This window comes from Dermacentor andersoni, unplaced genomic scaffold (assembly GCF_023375885.2).
Source record: "Dermacentor andersoni unplaced genomic scaffold, qqDerAnde1_hic_scaffold ctg00000627.1, whole genome shotgun sequence".
NCBI lineage: Eukaryota > Metazoa > Arthropoda > Arachnida > Ixodida > Ixodidae > Dermacentor > Dermacentor andersoni.
Genome location: NW_027315309.1, coordinates 20001 through 32500, shown reverse-complemented (window position 1 = coordinate 32500; position 12500 = coordinate 20001). Strand labels below are relative to the sequence as shown.

Below are 12500 nucleotides of genomic sequence, written 5' to 3'. Positions count from 1 at the left end.
ACGGGCCTGGCACCCACTCTGGGACAAGCCCCTGTCAGGGGGACTTGCACCGTCGCAAACACCCGAGAACGTCGCCTCCCATACACCACATTTCCCGACCGCCTGCAAGGACGGGGGATTCGGTGCTGGGCTCGGTCCCGTTTCGCTCGCAGCTACTCGGGGAATCCCTGTTGGTTTCTTTTCCTCCGCTTAGTGATATGCTTAAATTCAGCGGGTTGTCTCGCCTGATCTGAGGTCGACAACGGATACATCGCTTTCGCCCATTCCAGCACGACCGAGTACGACGCCCTGCCACGTCCTTACGGACGAGGCTGGCAGGCGGCACAACGCCTGCGCGCGTGCGTCATACGAGCGGTATGCCGAAAAGGACTCGACACGTTCGAAAACCCAGCGCCAACCGAGTGCGACGCCCTACCACGTCCTTCGCCCAACACGGAGCTACTTATAGACGAGGCTGGCAGGCGGTGAACCGCCTGCGCGCGTGCGGCGCACGAGCAGTTGCGTGGTAAGCGACCGTGTCTGAAGCCCAAACACCACCGAGGCAAAGATCGCCTTAGCAGCGCGCCGCTTCAGCGGGCACCGCAGGGGCGACTAAAACCTGGCGGGAGGCATCGTCTCGTGTAGCGTCGCCCCTGCCCCAACTGGAGTGGCCCAGTCTTTAGGGGACAGAGACTGCGAAGCACTTGGACCGACGGCGGACTACGACGGAACGCTTCAGCTCCGCCAACGGGGCACCCACGCTCTCGAAGGAGACATTTTCCGTTTCGCGGCAATTCTCCGCCGTGCCGTGACTCTTCTCGCTCGCAGACGGCGCTGTCGCGTCGAACCGCTTTCGGGGGCCACCCTTCTCCTCCCCGCTCCTCGCAAGAATCTGCCGATTCCCATTCCTGCGACGAAGCCCGGAAGGGCGCCCACACAGCTGCGGTGACGTGAACGAGCGACCAGCTCTGGAGCTCGACGTACTTCGAAGGCAAACAGCGCAAATTGCGATCGCGCTGGCTTTGCGCACGGCGCGGGAATCGGCCGGCGTTTCATTCCCACGTTTTCCGTGCACGCAAGCGTGCGCTTCCGACTCTCTCGCAAACGTGCGCGCTACATGGCAACAGACGTTCGCGCCTCGTGCTTGGACCGCTCTTTCCCTGCAGGTATCCGACTCCATCCTGCGGCGGTCTTACTAGAGGCGCGCACTCGTCACGCTGCAGTAGTATTGCCTCGTTTCCGTCTTTTCGAAGAATTGGCACAACGGTTTGCCACCGTCTCCCTCTCGTGAGGCCGCTGGCGCGTGGCTTTAGCGCTCAACGTACTGTCCATGATGCCGACGCGGTCAAAACGAGTCGACGGACGCACGTTCCCTGTGCGCCGAAGTCTCTCTTGATATGTGATCCGACCCTCAGACAGACGAAGCCAAGGGAAGACCCAAGGCCGCAATGTGCGTTCAAAGAATCAGTGCTCAGTGTGTCCTGCAATTCACACCAAGTCTCGCAGCTGGCTGCGTTCTTCATCGACCCGAGAACCGAGTGATCCACCGCTTAGAGTCGTGAAAAATAGTTTGTTCAATTCAGTACAGTACAACCAGGGTTTTAGGCACGTGGCGTCTCCCTGTGTGTGGTTTCGAAGAGCGCCTTTCGGCGTGCGCTCCTCCAGTCTCGCTCTTTCGGCGGCCGCGTCTCAGCAGCTGAAAGCCTAATGGCACTCCACTCCTGCTACTCGCGCGTGTGTTTTGCGCCCACGCCTTCCTCGCTTGCCCTCGAGGCACCTTATGCCGTTTGCGCGCACTCGAAGCCGGTTTTACCTGCCAACCATCCACCGGACCCGTGTGTCTCGTGTGCACGTTCACATCGCTCCACTAAAAATTGCAAAGAGCGACAGAGCCATGATTAGGGCTAAGCCGCTGTGGAGTCTTTAACGGCTACACGGCCACGGGCAGGGCTTCACCCCCATCGACGTGCTTCGCTTCAGTCAGCAGTAGGTTCATAGAAGGGCCTCAAACACACACACACTTTCGCATCGGCAGATCGCCGCAGCATAACCGCTGTTGATCCAACAGCCTACTTGAGACGAAAGACAAGAGCCCGGCGCGCGTACTCGCGCAGCTCTCCAAAACCACTCGGCCAGTGCCAGGGACGGCTCCCTGCGCCGGCGCCACAACAAGTCTACTTGAGGCGGAAGACGAAGCCAGCAAGGGCCTGGCCGCAAGTGCGTTCGAAACCGGGACTACAGTCCCTCGTCTGTCCGTACTTCCTCTTTCGACGTGCGGCGCCTTCCCAAAGCGCACAAGTCCGCTAACCGCAGAACGCTTCCGACGTAGCAAAGCCGCGTTTCCTTCGGTACTTCGCAGCAACGCCGCCTTTCCCTCGGCGGCGGGCGAATAGCCTGCAGACGTCGTCGCATTAAACCGCGATCTCGACACCTCGCGCGTCACGAGCAGGAGCCGACCGGCAGCCTCCGGCCCTTTCGGACTCGGTGGCATTTGCCGCGGAGGACGGGAGAGCACTTTAGGCCACGGTTCCTTCCGTACTTGGCAGCCGCACCCTCATACCGACAGTTCCATGACCGACCGAGCGCCACACCGTTCCTTTAGTACTTGGGTGGCAACAAAGTCGGGTCGTTACTCCATACTCGCCGCAGGAAGCGACCGGCAGCCGCCAGCCTTTTCAGACTCGGCAGCGTTTGCCGCGGAGGACGGGAGAGCGCTCGCACCACGGTTCCGTGTGTACTAAGCGGCAGCGGCATTAGCTCTCGACCGTCAGTTCCTTGACCGACCGCACGCTTCGCCGTTCCCCTCGTACTGGGCAAAGCAGCAGGTCGGGTCGTCTTACTCCCATTCCGCGCAAGAGCGCCAAAGCGGACAGAAAGCCCACCCAGTGTGCGTTACGCCGTTTCTACCCGCGGGCGCGGCCAAGCCAACCGTCCAAGGTTGCAGCCGGCGTCCACTGGGCGCAACAAATTTGGCACGGGGCGCCCCTCAAAATTCAGGCAGTCCCCGGCATGTTCGGGTATAGCCGTCCCCGCGTCCAAGCGGGGCCAGCGGCGGAAAGCGTCGGGCGCAGCGAGCTGCTTCACCCACACGGGGTAGAAACAATGGCGCTCGCCACCCTTCACAATCCGGTAATGATCCTTCCGCAGGTTCACCTACGGAAACCTTGTTACGACTTTTACTTCCTCTAAATGATCAAGTTTGGTCATCTTTCCAACAGACCGGCGCAACCGAAAGGCCGCGCCGGACATCGGTCCGAAGACCTCACTAAATCATTCAATCGGTAGTAGCGACGGGCGGTGTGTACAAAGGGCAGGGACGTAATCAACGCGAGCTTATGACTCGCGCTTACTGGGAATTCCTCGTTCAAGGGGAACAATTGCAAGCCCCTATCCCAATCACGAAAGAAGTTCCACGGGTTACCCAGTCCTTTCAGACAGGGATAAAGACACGCTGCTTCCTTCAGTGTAGCGCGCGTGCGGCCCCGGACATCTAAGGGCATCACAGACCTGTTATTGCTCTGTTTCGTGCGGCTAGGAGCCGCTTGTCCCTCTAAGAAGGTTGTAAGGTGCTGGGAACCCCGCACCTATTTAATAGGCTAGAGTCTCGTTCGTTATCGGAATTAACCAGACAAATCGCTCCACCAACTAAGAACGGCCATGCACCACCATCCACCGAATCAAGAAAGAGCTCTCAATCTGTCAATCCTCCCAGTGTCCGGGCCGGGTAAGTTTTCCCGTGTTGAGTCAAATTAAGCCGCAGGCTCCACTCCTGGTGGTGCCCTTCCGTCAATTCCTTTAAGTTTCAGCTTTGCAACCATACTTCCCCCGGAACCCAAACACTTTGGTTTCCCGGAAGCTGCCCGCCGAGTCATTTGAGTAACTCAGGCGGATCGCTGGTTGGCATCGTTTATGGTCAGAACTAGGGCGGTATCTGATCGCCTTCGAACCTCTGACTTTCGTTCTTGATCAAAGAAAACATTCTTGGCAAATGCTTTCGCAGTAGTTCGTCTTGCGACGGTCCAAGAATTTCACCTCTAGCGCCGCAATACGAATGCCCCCGTCTGTCCCTCTTAATCATTACCTCGTATTCCAAAAACCAACAGAACAGAAACGAGGTCTTGTTCTATTATTCCATGCAAGTTTATTCAGGCGACTCGCCTGCGTTGAGCACTCTAATTTTTTCAAAGTAAAAGCACCGGCCTTCTCGAGGCACACAATGAAGTGCACCAAGAAAGGACCGGCATGATGTTCAGTCCGAGCCGTCGCATCGGGTAGATGCACTACTCGTCTGGAACTGAGATCCAACTACGAGCTTTTTAACCGCAGCAGCTTTAGTATACGCTATTGGAGCTGGAATTACCGCGGCTGCTGGCACCAGACTTGCCCTCCAATTGATCCTCGTTAAAGGATTTAGAGTGTACTCATTTCAATTACGGGGCCTCAAAAGAGTCCCGTATTGTTATTTTTCGTCACTACCTCCCCGTGCCGGGAGTGGGTAATTTGCGCGCCTGCTGCCTTCCTTGGATGTGGTAGCCGTTTCTCAGGCTCCCTCTCCGGAATCGAACCCTGATTCTCCGTTACCCGTAACAACCATGGTAAGCAAGTAACCTACCATCGAAAGTTGATAAGGCAGACACTTGAAAGAAACGTCGCCGGCTCGTGGCCATGCGATCAGCACAAAGTTATCCAGAGTCACCACACAATACGGGCCGAAACCCGATCGATCTTGGTCTAATAAAAGCACCCGTCGCCCAAAGGGCTTCAGGCTCACTGCATGTATTAGCTCTAGAATTGCCACAGTTATCCAAGTAGGAAGAAACGATCTAAGGAACCATAACTGATTTAATGAGCCATTCGCGGTTTCGCCTTATTTCGGCATGTACTTAGACATGCATGGCTTAATCTTTGAGACAAGCATATGATTACTGGCAGGATCAACCAGGTAATCGTTCAACTGCGCGTCCAGCCTTTCAAGCAGGCCGGACGCCGTTTTTGCGATGCCGAGGCCACCTTCAGGCGCCCCAACACGCTTCGTTCTCGCAAAGGGTAGCACTTTGCACAGTCCGAGACGACGGCGTTCGAGCTCGCTACGGCGCCCTCCCCGCAGGGCCGGGTATCGCCACGCGGCAAGAAGGCACGCAACATTCTCGATAGACCGGTTGTGTCGACTCGATCGCGGCTTGCGGTTTCTCTCGAGCCCGCAGCACTGGTGGACCGACCGACACTTGCAACGTAGCCGAGACGGCAAAGCCGCTAGGCGACGGGTCACGCCCGCGCCTTCGGCGCTTTCGTATTTGATTCGTCCGAGGACGATGCGGAACACACTTCGATATCGTGGAAAAAGCGTCGTCCGACAACCAGCCCCTAACGCATCAAGCGGATGAGGCTGCAGACGTCAGCTGTGGGATCCACGGGAGCGATACCGGGGACACGCTTGACGGGCACGAAGCCCGCCGCATATCAAACACCCAGGTCGCTTTGGGGGCGACTGCTCTCTGGGACCCCCATATAATAGCAGCGATAAGTACCCAGACCTCCATGGGGCCGTACTCGTGCCACTTTCGACGAGCGTTTGGCGAAAATCGTGCCGCCTCGTAACGCCGCGAGCAAGATTGAAAGCTTACGTCGGCAGCACAATGCCGAAGTCGTGAAAGCGCAGCGCGTCTACCGAATGCGCGAACGGCAATTTCTCGCTAATGGCCAGTACGGTTTCCTGCACAATTGCCTTTCTGTCGCCCTACGGGGCCCCCGGCCGATCGATTCGAGGCACGCTAGCACGGCCCCTTCGCCATTTCCGAGCACGAGTGCGAACAGTGCGGGCGGCGTGCTCGACGCCCCGGCTGACGTCGTTTCGGACTTTGTCTCTTCGCGTGCTCGCGGCAACGCCGCGGCCAACGACGACGTCTGCGCGGTTCTTTGCCGGTTCCCGGCGTGCTATAGTGCAGCCCTCTGCAGGGTGACACCGGCTCCGTCGTGGCCGTGCGGCGGCTTGTACGCAAAAGTTGCGTCAAAGGCGTCGCGCTCGCGCCGCCCCGGCACACGCGGTTTCGGACTTTGTCTCTTCCAGCGCTCGCGTAGTCGTGGGCACGATTGTCGACTTCGGAACGGTGCGCGGACACCGCCACGAGCACGCGCAAGACGAAAATCGCACTACGGTACAATGTCGGCCGGGGCCCTACGGCCCCTTACAGTAGCAGCGATAAGTGCCCAGACCTCCATGGGGCCGTACTCGTGCGACGCGGCGGCGTACTGCGCCGAGCCGAGCGCCAATATTTGGCTTTTGCAGGGCGGATTCGAGCTCTGGCGATTGCCGCGGTACCGCCGCTCACCGATTCAAGGCACGCTAGCGCGGCCCCTTCGCCATTTCCGAGCACGCGTGCGAACAGTGCGGGCGGCGTGCTCGACGCCCCGGCTGACGTCGTTTCGGACTTTGTCTCTTCGCGTGCTCGCGGCAACGCCGCGGCCAACGACGACGTCTGCGCGGTTCTTTGCCGGTTCCCGGCGTGCTATAGTGCAGCCCTCTGCAGGGTGACACCGGCTCCGTCGTGGCCGTGCGGCGGCTTGTACGCAAAAGTTGCGTCAAAGGCGTCGCGCTCGCGCCGCCCCGGCACACGCGGTTTCGGACTTTGTCTCTTCCAGCGCTCGCGTAGTCGTGGGCACGATTGTCGACGTCGGAACGGTGCGCGGACTACGCCACGAGCACGCGCAAGCCGAAAATCGCACTACGGTACAATGTCGGCCGGGGCCGTACGGCCCCTTACAGTAGCAGCGATAAGTGCCCAGACCTCCATGGGGCCGTACTCGTGCGACGCGGCCGCGTACTGCGCCGAGCCGAGCGCCAATATTTGGCTTTTGCAGGGCGGATTCGAGCTCTGGCGATCGCCGCGGTACCGCCGCTCACCGATTCAAGGCACGCTAGCGCGGCCCCTTCGCCATTTCCGAGCACGCGTGCGAACAGTGCGGGCGGCGTGCTCGACGCCCCGGCTGACGTCGTTTCGGACTTTGTCTCTTCGCGTGCTCGCGGCAACGCCGCGGCCAACGACGACGTCTGCGCGGTTCTTTGCCGGTTCCCGGCGTGCTATAGTGCAGCCCTCTGCAGGGTGACACCGGCTCCGTCGTGGCCGTGCGGCGGCTTGTACGCAAAAGTTGCGTCAAAGGCGTCGCGCTCGCGCCGCCCCGGCACACGCGGTTTCGGACTTTGTCTCTTCCAGCGCTCGCAACCATGTCGGGGCCGACGCCGACGACTGCGTGGTGTTTCAACGATTGCCGGCGTGACACAATGCAGCTGCGTGCGGGATGCCAGCGATTCCGTCGTGTCCGTGCGGCGGCTTGTACGCAAAAGTTGCGTCAAAGGCGTCGCGCTCGCGCCGCCCCGGCACACGCGGTTTCGGACTTTGTCTCTTCCAGCGCTCGCGTAGTCGTGGGCACGATTGTCGACGTCGGAACGGTGCGCGGACTACGCCACGAGCACGCGCAAGCCGAAAATCGCACTACGGTACAATGTCGGCCGGGGCCGTACGGCCCCTTACAGTAGCAGCGATAAGTGCCCAGACCTCCATGGGGCCGTACTCGTGCGACGCGGCGGCGTACTGCGCCGAGCCGAGCGCCAATATTTGGCTTTTGCAGGGCGGATTCGAGCTCTGGCGATCGCCGCGGTACCGCCGCTCACCGATTCAAGGCACGCTAGCGCGGCCCCTTCGCCATTTCCGAGCACGCGTGCGAACAGTGCGGGCGGCGTGCTCGACGCCCCGGCTGACGTCGTTTCGGACTTTGTCTCTTCGCGTGCTCGCGGCAACGCCGCGGCCAACGACGACGTCTGCGCGGTTCTTTGCCGGTTCCCGGCGTGCTATAGTGCAGCCCTCTGCAGGGTGACATCCGGCTCCGTCGTGGCCGTGCGGCGGCTTGTACGCAAAAGTTGCGTCAAAGGCGTCGCGCTCGCGCCGCCCCGGCACACGCGGTTTCGGACTTTGTCTCTTCCAGCGCTCGCAACCATGTCGGGGCCGACGCCGACGACTGCGTGGTGTTTCAACGATTGCCGGCGTGACACAATGCAGCTGCGTGCGGGATGCCAGCGATTCCGTCGTGGCGGTGCGGCGGCTTGTACGCAAAAGTTGCGTCAAAGGCGTCGCGCTCGCACCGCCCCGGCACACGTGGTTTCGGACTTTGTCTCTTCGAGCGCTCGCAGCGATGTCGAGGCGATCGCTTACGTCTGCACGGTTTCCGGTGTGCTACAATGCAGCAGTCTGCCGCACTACACCTCTTGGTTGCCGAGGCCAGCACGGCAATTTACTGAAGCGAGCGCATTGCGCCCAGGCGGCAGCGGACTTTGTGCTTTCGGGAGTGCTCTTGCTGTAAAATTTGAACGGCTGCAGCTGCGCGAAGCAAGTGTACCTATTTTCACTCTCTCTCTGTCTGCCTTTGAGGCGACTGTAATTTCACTTTAAACGCAACTGGAGGCGGGAGCAACCTGATGAGAGTAGGTGGACTTCGGTACATGTTGTAATTTAGAAATTGCTTTCAAGCTTTGAGGACATACACCTTCGCGCCATCTGCTTTCCCCGTCTCTTTGGCACTTTATAGTATGTGCTGCATGCTCTGCATTCCAAAGAAACACGCCTGTGTCTCTCCCTCTCTCACGTTCTTCTTCTTTTTGTAGCTGCTGTTGTAGAAGATGCTATGCTCTTTAATCGCTGTAACATAGAGTGCTTGCACAAGCCAACAACTGTTGCGCGTTTTTTTTTTTTTTTTTTTCTCTTCCCAAGACGTTTCTGCCATTATTCACTAACTCTCGTTCTTAGTATGCAATGGAGCGTTAGCTCGCGCCATCTACCTTTCTTTCTGTATTGCAAAGTCCGCAGGTTTTCCTAGTTCCGTACACAGATGGCGCTAATGCGTTTTGGCGCCAGGTTCGAACGACCTCGCTGTACTCGTGTTTCCCATTTGAATGTTTCAAAGGGGTTTGCGACAGGGGGTGGTTCTTGTGCAAGGCTGAGCTTTCCAGCTGCGTTTAAGCTATGCTAGCATGTGTGCGTATATATATATATATATATATATAAATACACAAACACACACACACACACACACACACACACATGCATATATACATACACACACACGGTAATGGTAAAGATGATGAGGTAGCACTTTTTTTTTTTTTTTTACAATGCCTGTGTTTCAGATGGCGATCTTTCTCCCCTCTATGTTTCCGGTGGGAAGGAGTGTGCAGCGTTTTCTATATTTATTTTGTCATTCACTTCTATGTTGCTCGTCTTCGTACATGGGGCATGCTACCTAATTCTACCGGTCGATTCGACACGTTGCGATCCGTCCCGGCCTGTGCCGTATCAAAATTTTCAGTGGGCCTTGCGGTAAATAAAAAGAAATGAAGGAAATGCGCGTAGTATATTACAATTGCACACGGGCTTGAAACGAAGCCCTCAAGGAAGGTCACCTTGAGCGGTCGCATTCAGACGGAAGTAAGCATTCCCCTGGCGCGTTTTTTTCCGCTCGCCTGTTCCGTTTTCTACGAGGTTGCCTTGGTTGGTTTCGCGTTACAAGCAAGCTTGCACTCGGGTCTCGTTTCTACGCGACAGCGTTTCGTTAACAGCGAAAGACTGAGGCGTTGCGAGTTCATCCGTGAGATAGGGAGCGTTGAGTCTGTACACAGGCTGAATTTTATAATATTGCCCACGCTGTTGCTGAGGTTACCCATGTCGGCAGGGCGCCCACAAGGCAGTAGTACAATGAAGTGAAGTGAAGGACATCGCTTCTCGGCCTTTTGGCTAAGATCAAAGTGTAGTATCTGTTCTTATCAGCTTAATATCTGATACGGGTTCTATATGGACCCACGATATTAAACCTATTTTTGGAAGTTGGCGGAGTGCTTGAAGCCTGCTTCACCTCCGCCGCAGGTCGGCCCGGTATTGCACTACCTCCGGGATCGGCCCCGCTCACTTAGGTGAGACTTCATTCAATCAAAATGAAGAGCACAAGCTCAACGCGAGCAGTGACTTGACACGCACCATTCCTATACTACACGCAACGATGCCGGTTCGCGGACCACGAGAGTAATTAAACTGCCACTCCATCTGTGTGTAGCGTCGCACTTGTTGCGTCGCAAATGGGACAGCCGCTCCAGCAAATTTCTAGTTATGGGCTTCGAGAAAAATTAATGAAAGCAAAAGAAAGAACCAGAATTCCTATTTGTCCGATGTCTCTGAATGATTGTCTCCTGTAAAGAGCCACTTGGGGGGATGGGGGGTAGGATTAGCCGTGGGGTTCGCAATCAATATGAATCCCACTCAAAGCCAACACTGGATTTTGGAGTTCACTATCGCTTGGATCCGTAAACCACCGCGGCCACGCAAGCTCGCCCTGCCGCCGAAATCCGCTGCCCAAGTGGAAGAAAGATTCCCTATGAAAGAAAAATAGAGTGCCCGATTTCTGGCAACTACTGTGCAGCCTTTGTGTACACATTTTCGCAGCAGTGGGACCGAGCGCCTCGAAAACAAACTTGTCGTATGCCCAAATGTGGCGAAATATATTCAAGGGTTAAAAGGTGCCTCATCTTTCTAACCTGTATGTTACGAAGACCTGTTGCTACCTTTTCATCATGAACATCATCATCATCATCATCCTGGCTACGCCCACTGCAGGGCAAAGGCATCTGCCATGATCCTCCAAGTACCCCGGTCAGGTGCCGATTGTCGCCATGTAGTCCCTAATCTAATCTGCCCTCCTAACTTTCTGCCACCCCCTGCTACGCTTCCCTCCTCTTGGAATTCAGTCTGTAACCCTTAATGGCCACCGGTTATCTTCCCCCCAGATTGCATGCCCTGCGCATGCCCATTTGTTTTTCCTGGTTTAAACTTTGGTGTCATTAACGAGCGTTTCTTCTCGCACACCCCAATCTGCTCTATTCCGATCCCCCCGTGACGCCACACCCATCATCCTTCTTTCCAGAGCCCGTTGCGTCGCCCTCAGTTACCCTTCGGTAATCCTCAAAGCTTTTTGTTGGGGCACTCGTGGCATCTTTCTCGTTTAATGAAGTCAAATTTTTTTCAGTTTTGGGGGAAAACTCAATGAGCTAGGCGCGATTGTGTCCCTGGCGCCGCTCTCAACAAGATGGCGGCGCCCATGCTTTTTGCCTGCAGGTTCGGCCCTACGCAGAACACGCCTGCCGGGCAGTGTAGCCACGTTGAAGGGGCAAAGCGTAGTGCAGTGAAGCGCTTGCTCGGGCGAAAAACGCAAATATGAGCCAAACAGGAATTTCCATTATTGGAAATTCCAGTTCAGTTTGCGCATTGCGTTCGCCTAAGGTAAAGAACACAAATGCGAGTGCCACAGCAGTCAAGTCAAAGCTTAGGATTGCGTATCATTTTTTTTTTTTTTTTTCTTTTCGTGCCTTTTACTCCTGGCCTGCGTGGCCCTAGCGCGCATGCACACGAAAGTAATGAAATGCTGAAAACACGAAATAATGCGGTGCGGCTGTATCATATCTATTTTGTGCGCTTTGTTCTTTGTGGACTACAGCGGTGTGCGTCATGAGAAAGTTTCGGTGCCCTTCTTGGGTGACCAGTGAAGCTATATTTAAAACCACATTGATTTGTACGGTTATTGCTACAAACTGCGTGTGGGTGTTTTTCTTTTTCGCTGCCAACGATGGGTTATCGCAACCGCGATCGGTTCTGCTGCTACGCTAGACGCGTGCTTGCCAACGGTTGGCTCTATACGCGACCCGCGACGCGTGGTCGGCACATTCAAGCAGTCAATTGCAAACCGTTCCAAGAAAAAGGATGTACTCCACTTGCCACCTAGTTCGACGATTGTACTTTCTGACCCTCGAGGAAGCGCCGCCTTCCCACGTTTTCTATAATACGATAAGATTCAGAGCGACCGCGACCACTTGTCTTTGTCAATATCTCGGAAACGCTTTCTTTGTTTTCTTTTTTTTTTTTTAAATCCAGATACTCAGACGCGCCCGTGTTCACGCGCACTTGTTCTCTCCGATAAGCAGGGAAGCTCGGTTGGGGTGGTGTCGGGCCTTGCGCATGCGCTGCTGAGCTCGTCGCTTCGCCGGCCGGTCGATGCTGGCGCGGTACTGGTAATGAACTTCGACGTGCATGGTGAAACGTCACTTTGTATTGCCACTGTAGACTAGCAATGCAATGTGTTTGCGAGCGATTGGATAAATGAGAAAGCGTGCACTGTCTACAGTTCATGCCCCTCTAGAGTAGTGGAAATGTTGCTCCAAGTGTTAGGTTTGTAATTTGCGCCTACGAACATGAACTAAACAAAGAAAATGGTCTGCAGCCGCCTTCGCTTCATAAAATTCCCGTACGAAGAAATTTCCGTGCGCGAATGAGAGAGCAAAAGAGAGAAACCATGTTAAGAAGAATGGCTGCCTTTTACGTGATCTCGCGCATGAAACCAGACGATAGATTAATTTTAGCCGTTCATTTTGATTTGCCGAATGTAAACCGGAACACTTTCTCCACGCGGTCTTCAGATTTGAATGGCAA

At 56.0% G+C, this 12500-nt stretch overlaps 4 non-coding genes across 4 annotated transcripts in view; 1 reads left to right on the top strand and 3 right to left on the bottom strand.

Moving 5' to 3' along the window:
• Positions 1-238, bottom strand: part of LOC140214788 (large subunit ribosomal RNA) — a 3959-nt gene extending 3721 nt beyond the window's left edge. The window contains exon 1 of the ribosomal RNA XR_011891718.1: positions 1-238. This exon is cut by the window's left edge and continues 3721 nt beyond it. This is a non-coding gene — a ribosomal RNA (large subunit ribosomal RNA).
• Positions 239-1384: 1146 nt separating this feature from the next.
• LOC140214789 (5.8S ribosomal RNA) lies at positions 1385-1537 on the bottom strand. The gene has a single exon (XR_011891719.1). It is a non-coding gene; the product is annotated as a 5.8S ribosomal RNA (ribosomal RNA).
• A 1572-nt stretch (positions 1538-3109) lies between these two features.
• Positions 3110-4924, bottom strand: LOC140214786 (small subunit ribosomal RNA). Its single transcript, XR_011891716.1, has one exon. It is a non-coding gene; the product is annotated as a small subunit ribosomal RNA (ribosomal RNA).
• Positions 4925-9741: 4817 nt separating this feature from the next.
• On the top strand, positions 9742-9933 carry LOC140214791 (U2 spliceosomal RNA). Its single transcript, XR_011891721.1, has one exon. It is a non-coding gene; the product is annotated as a U2 spliceosomal RNA (small nuclear RNA).
• Positions 9934-12500: the final 2567 nt, after the last annotated feature.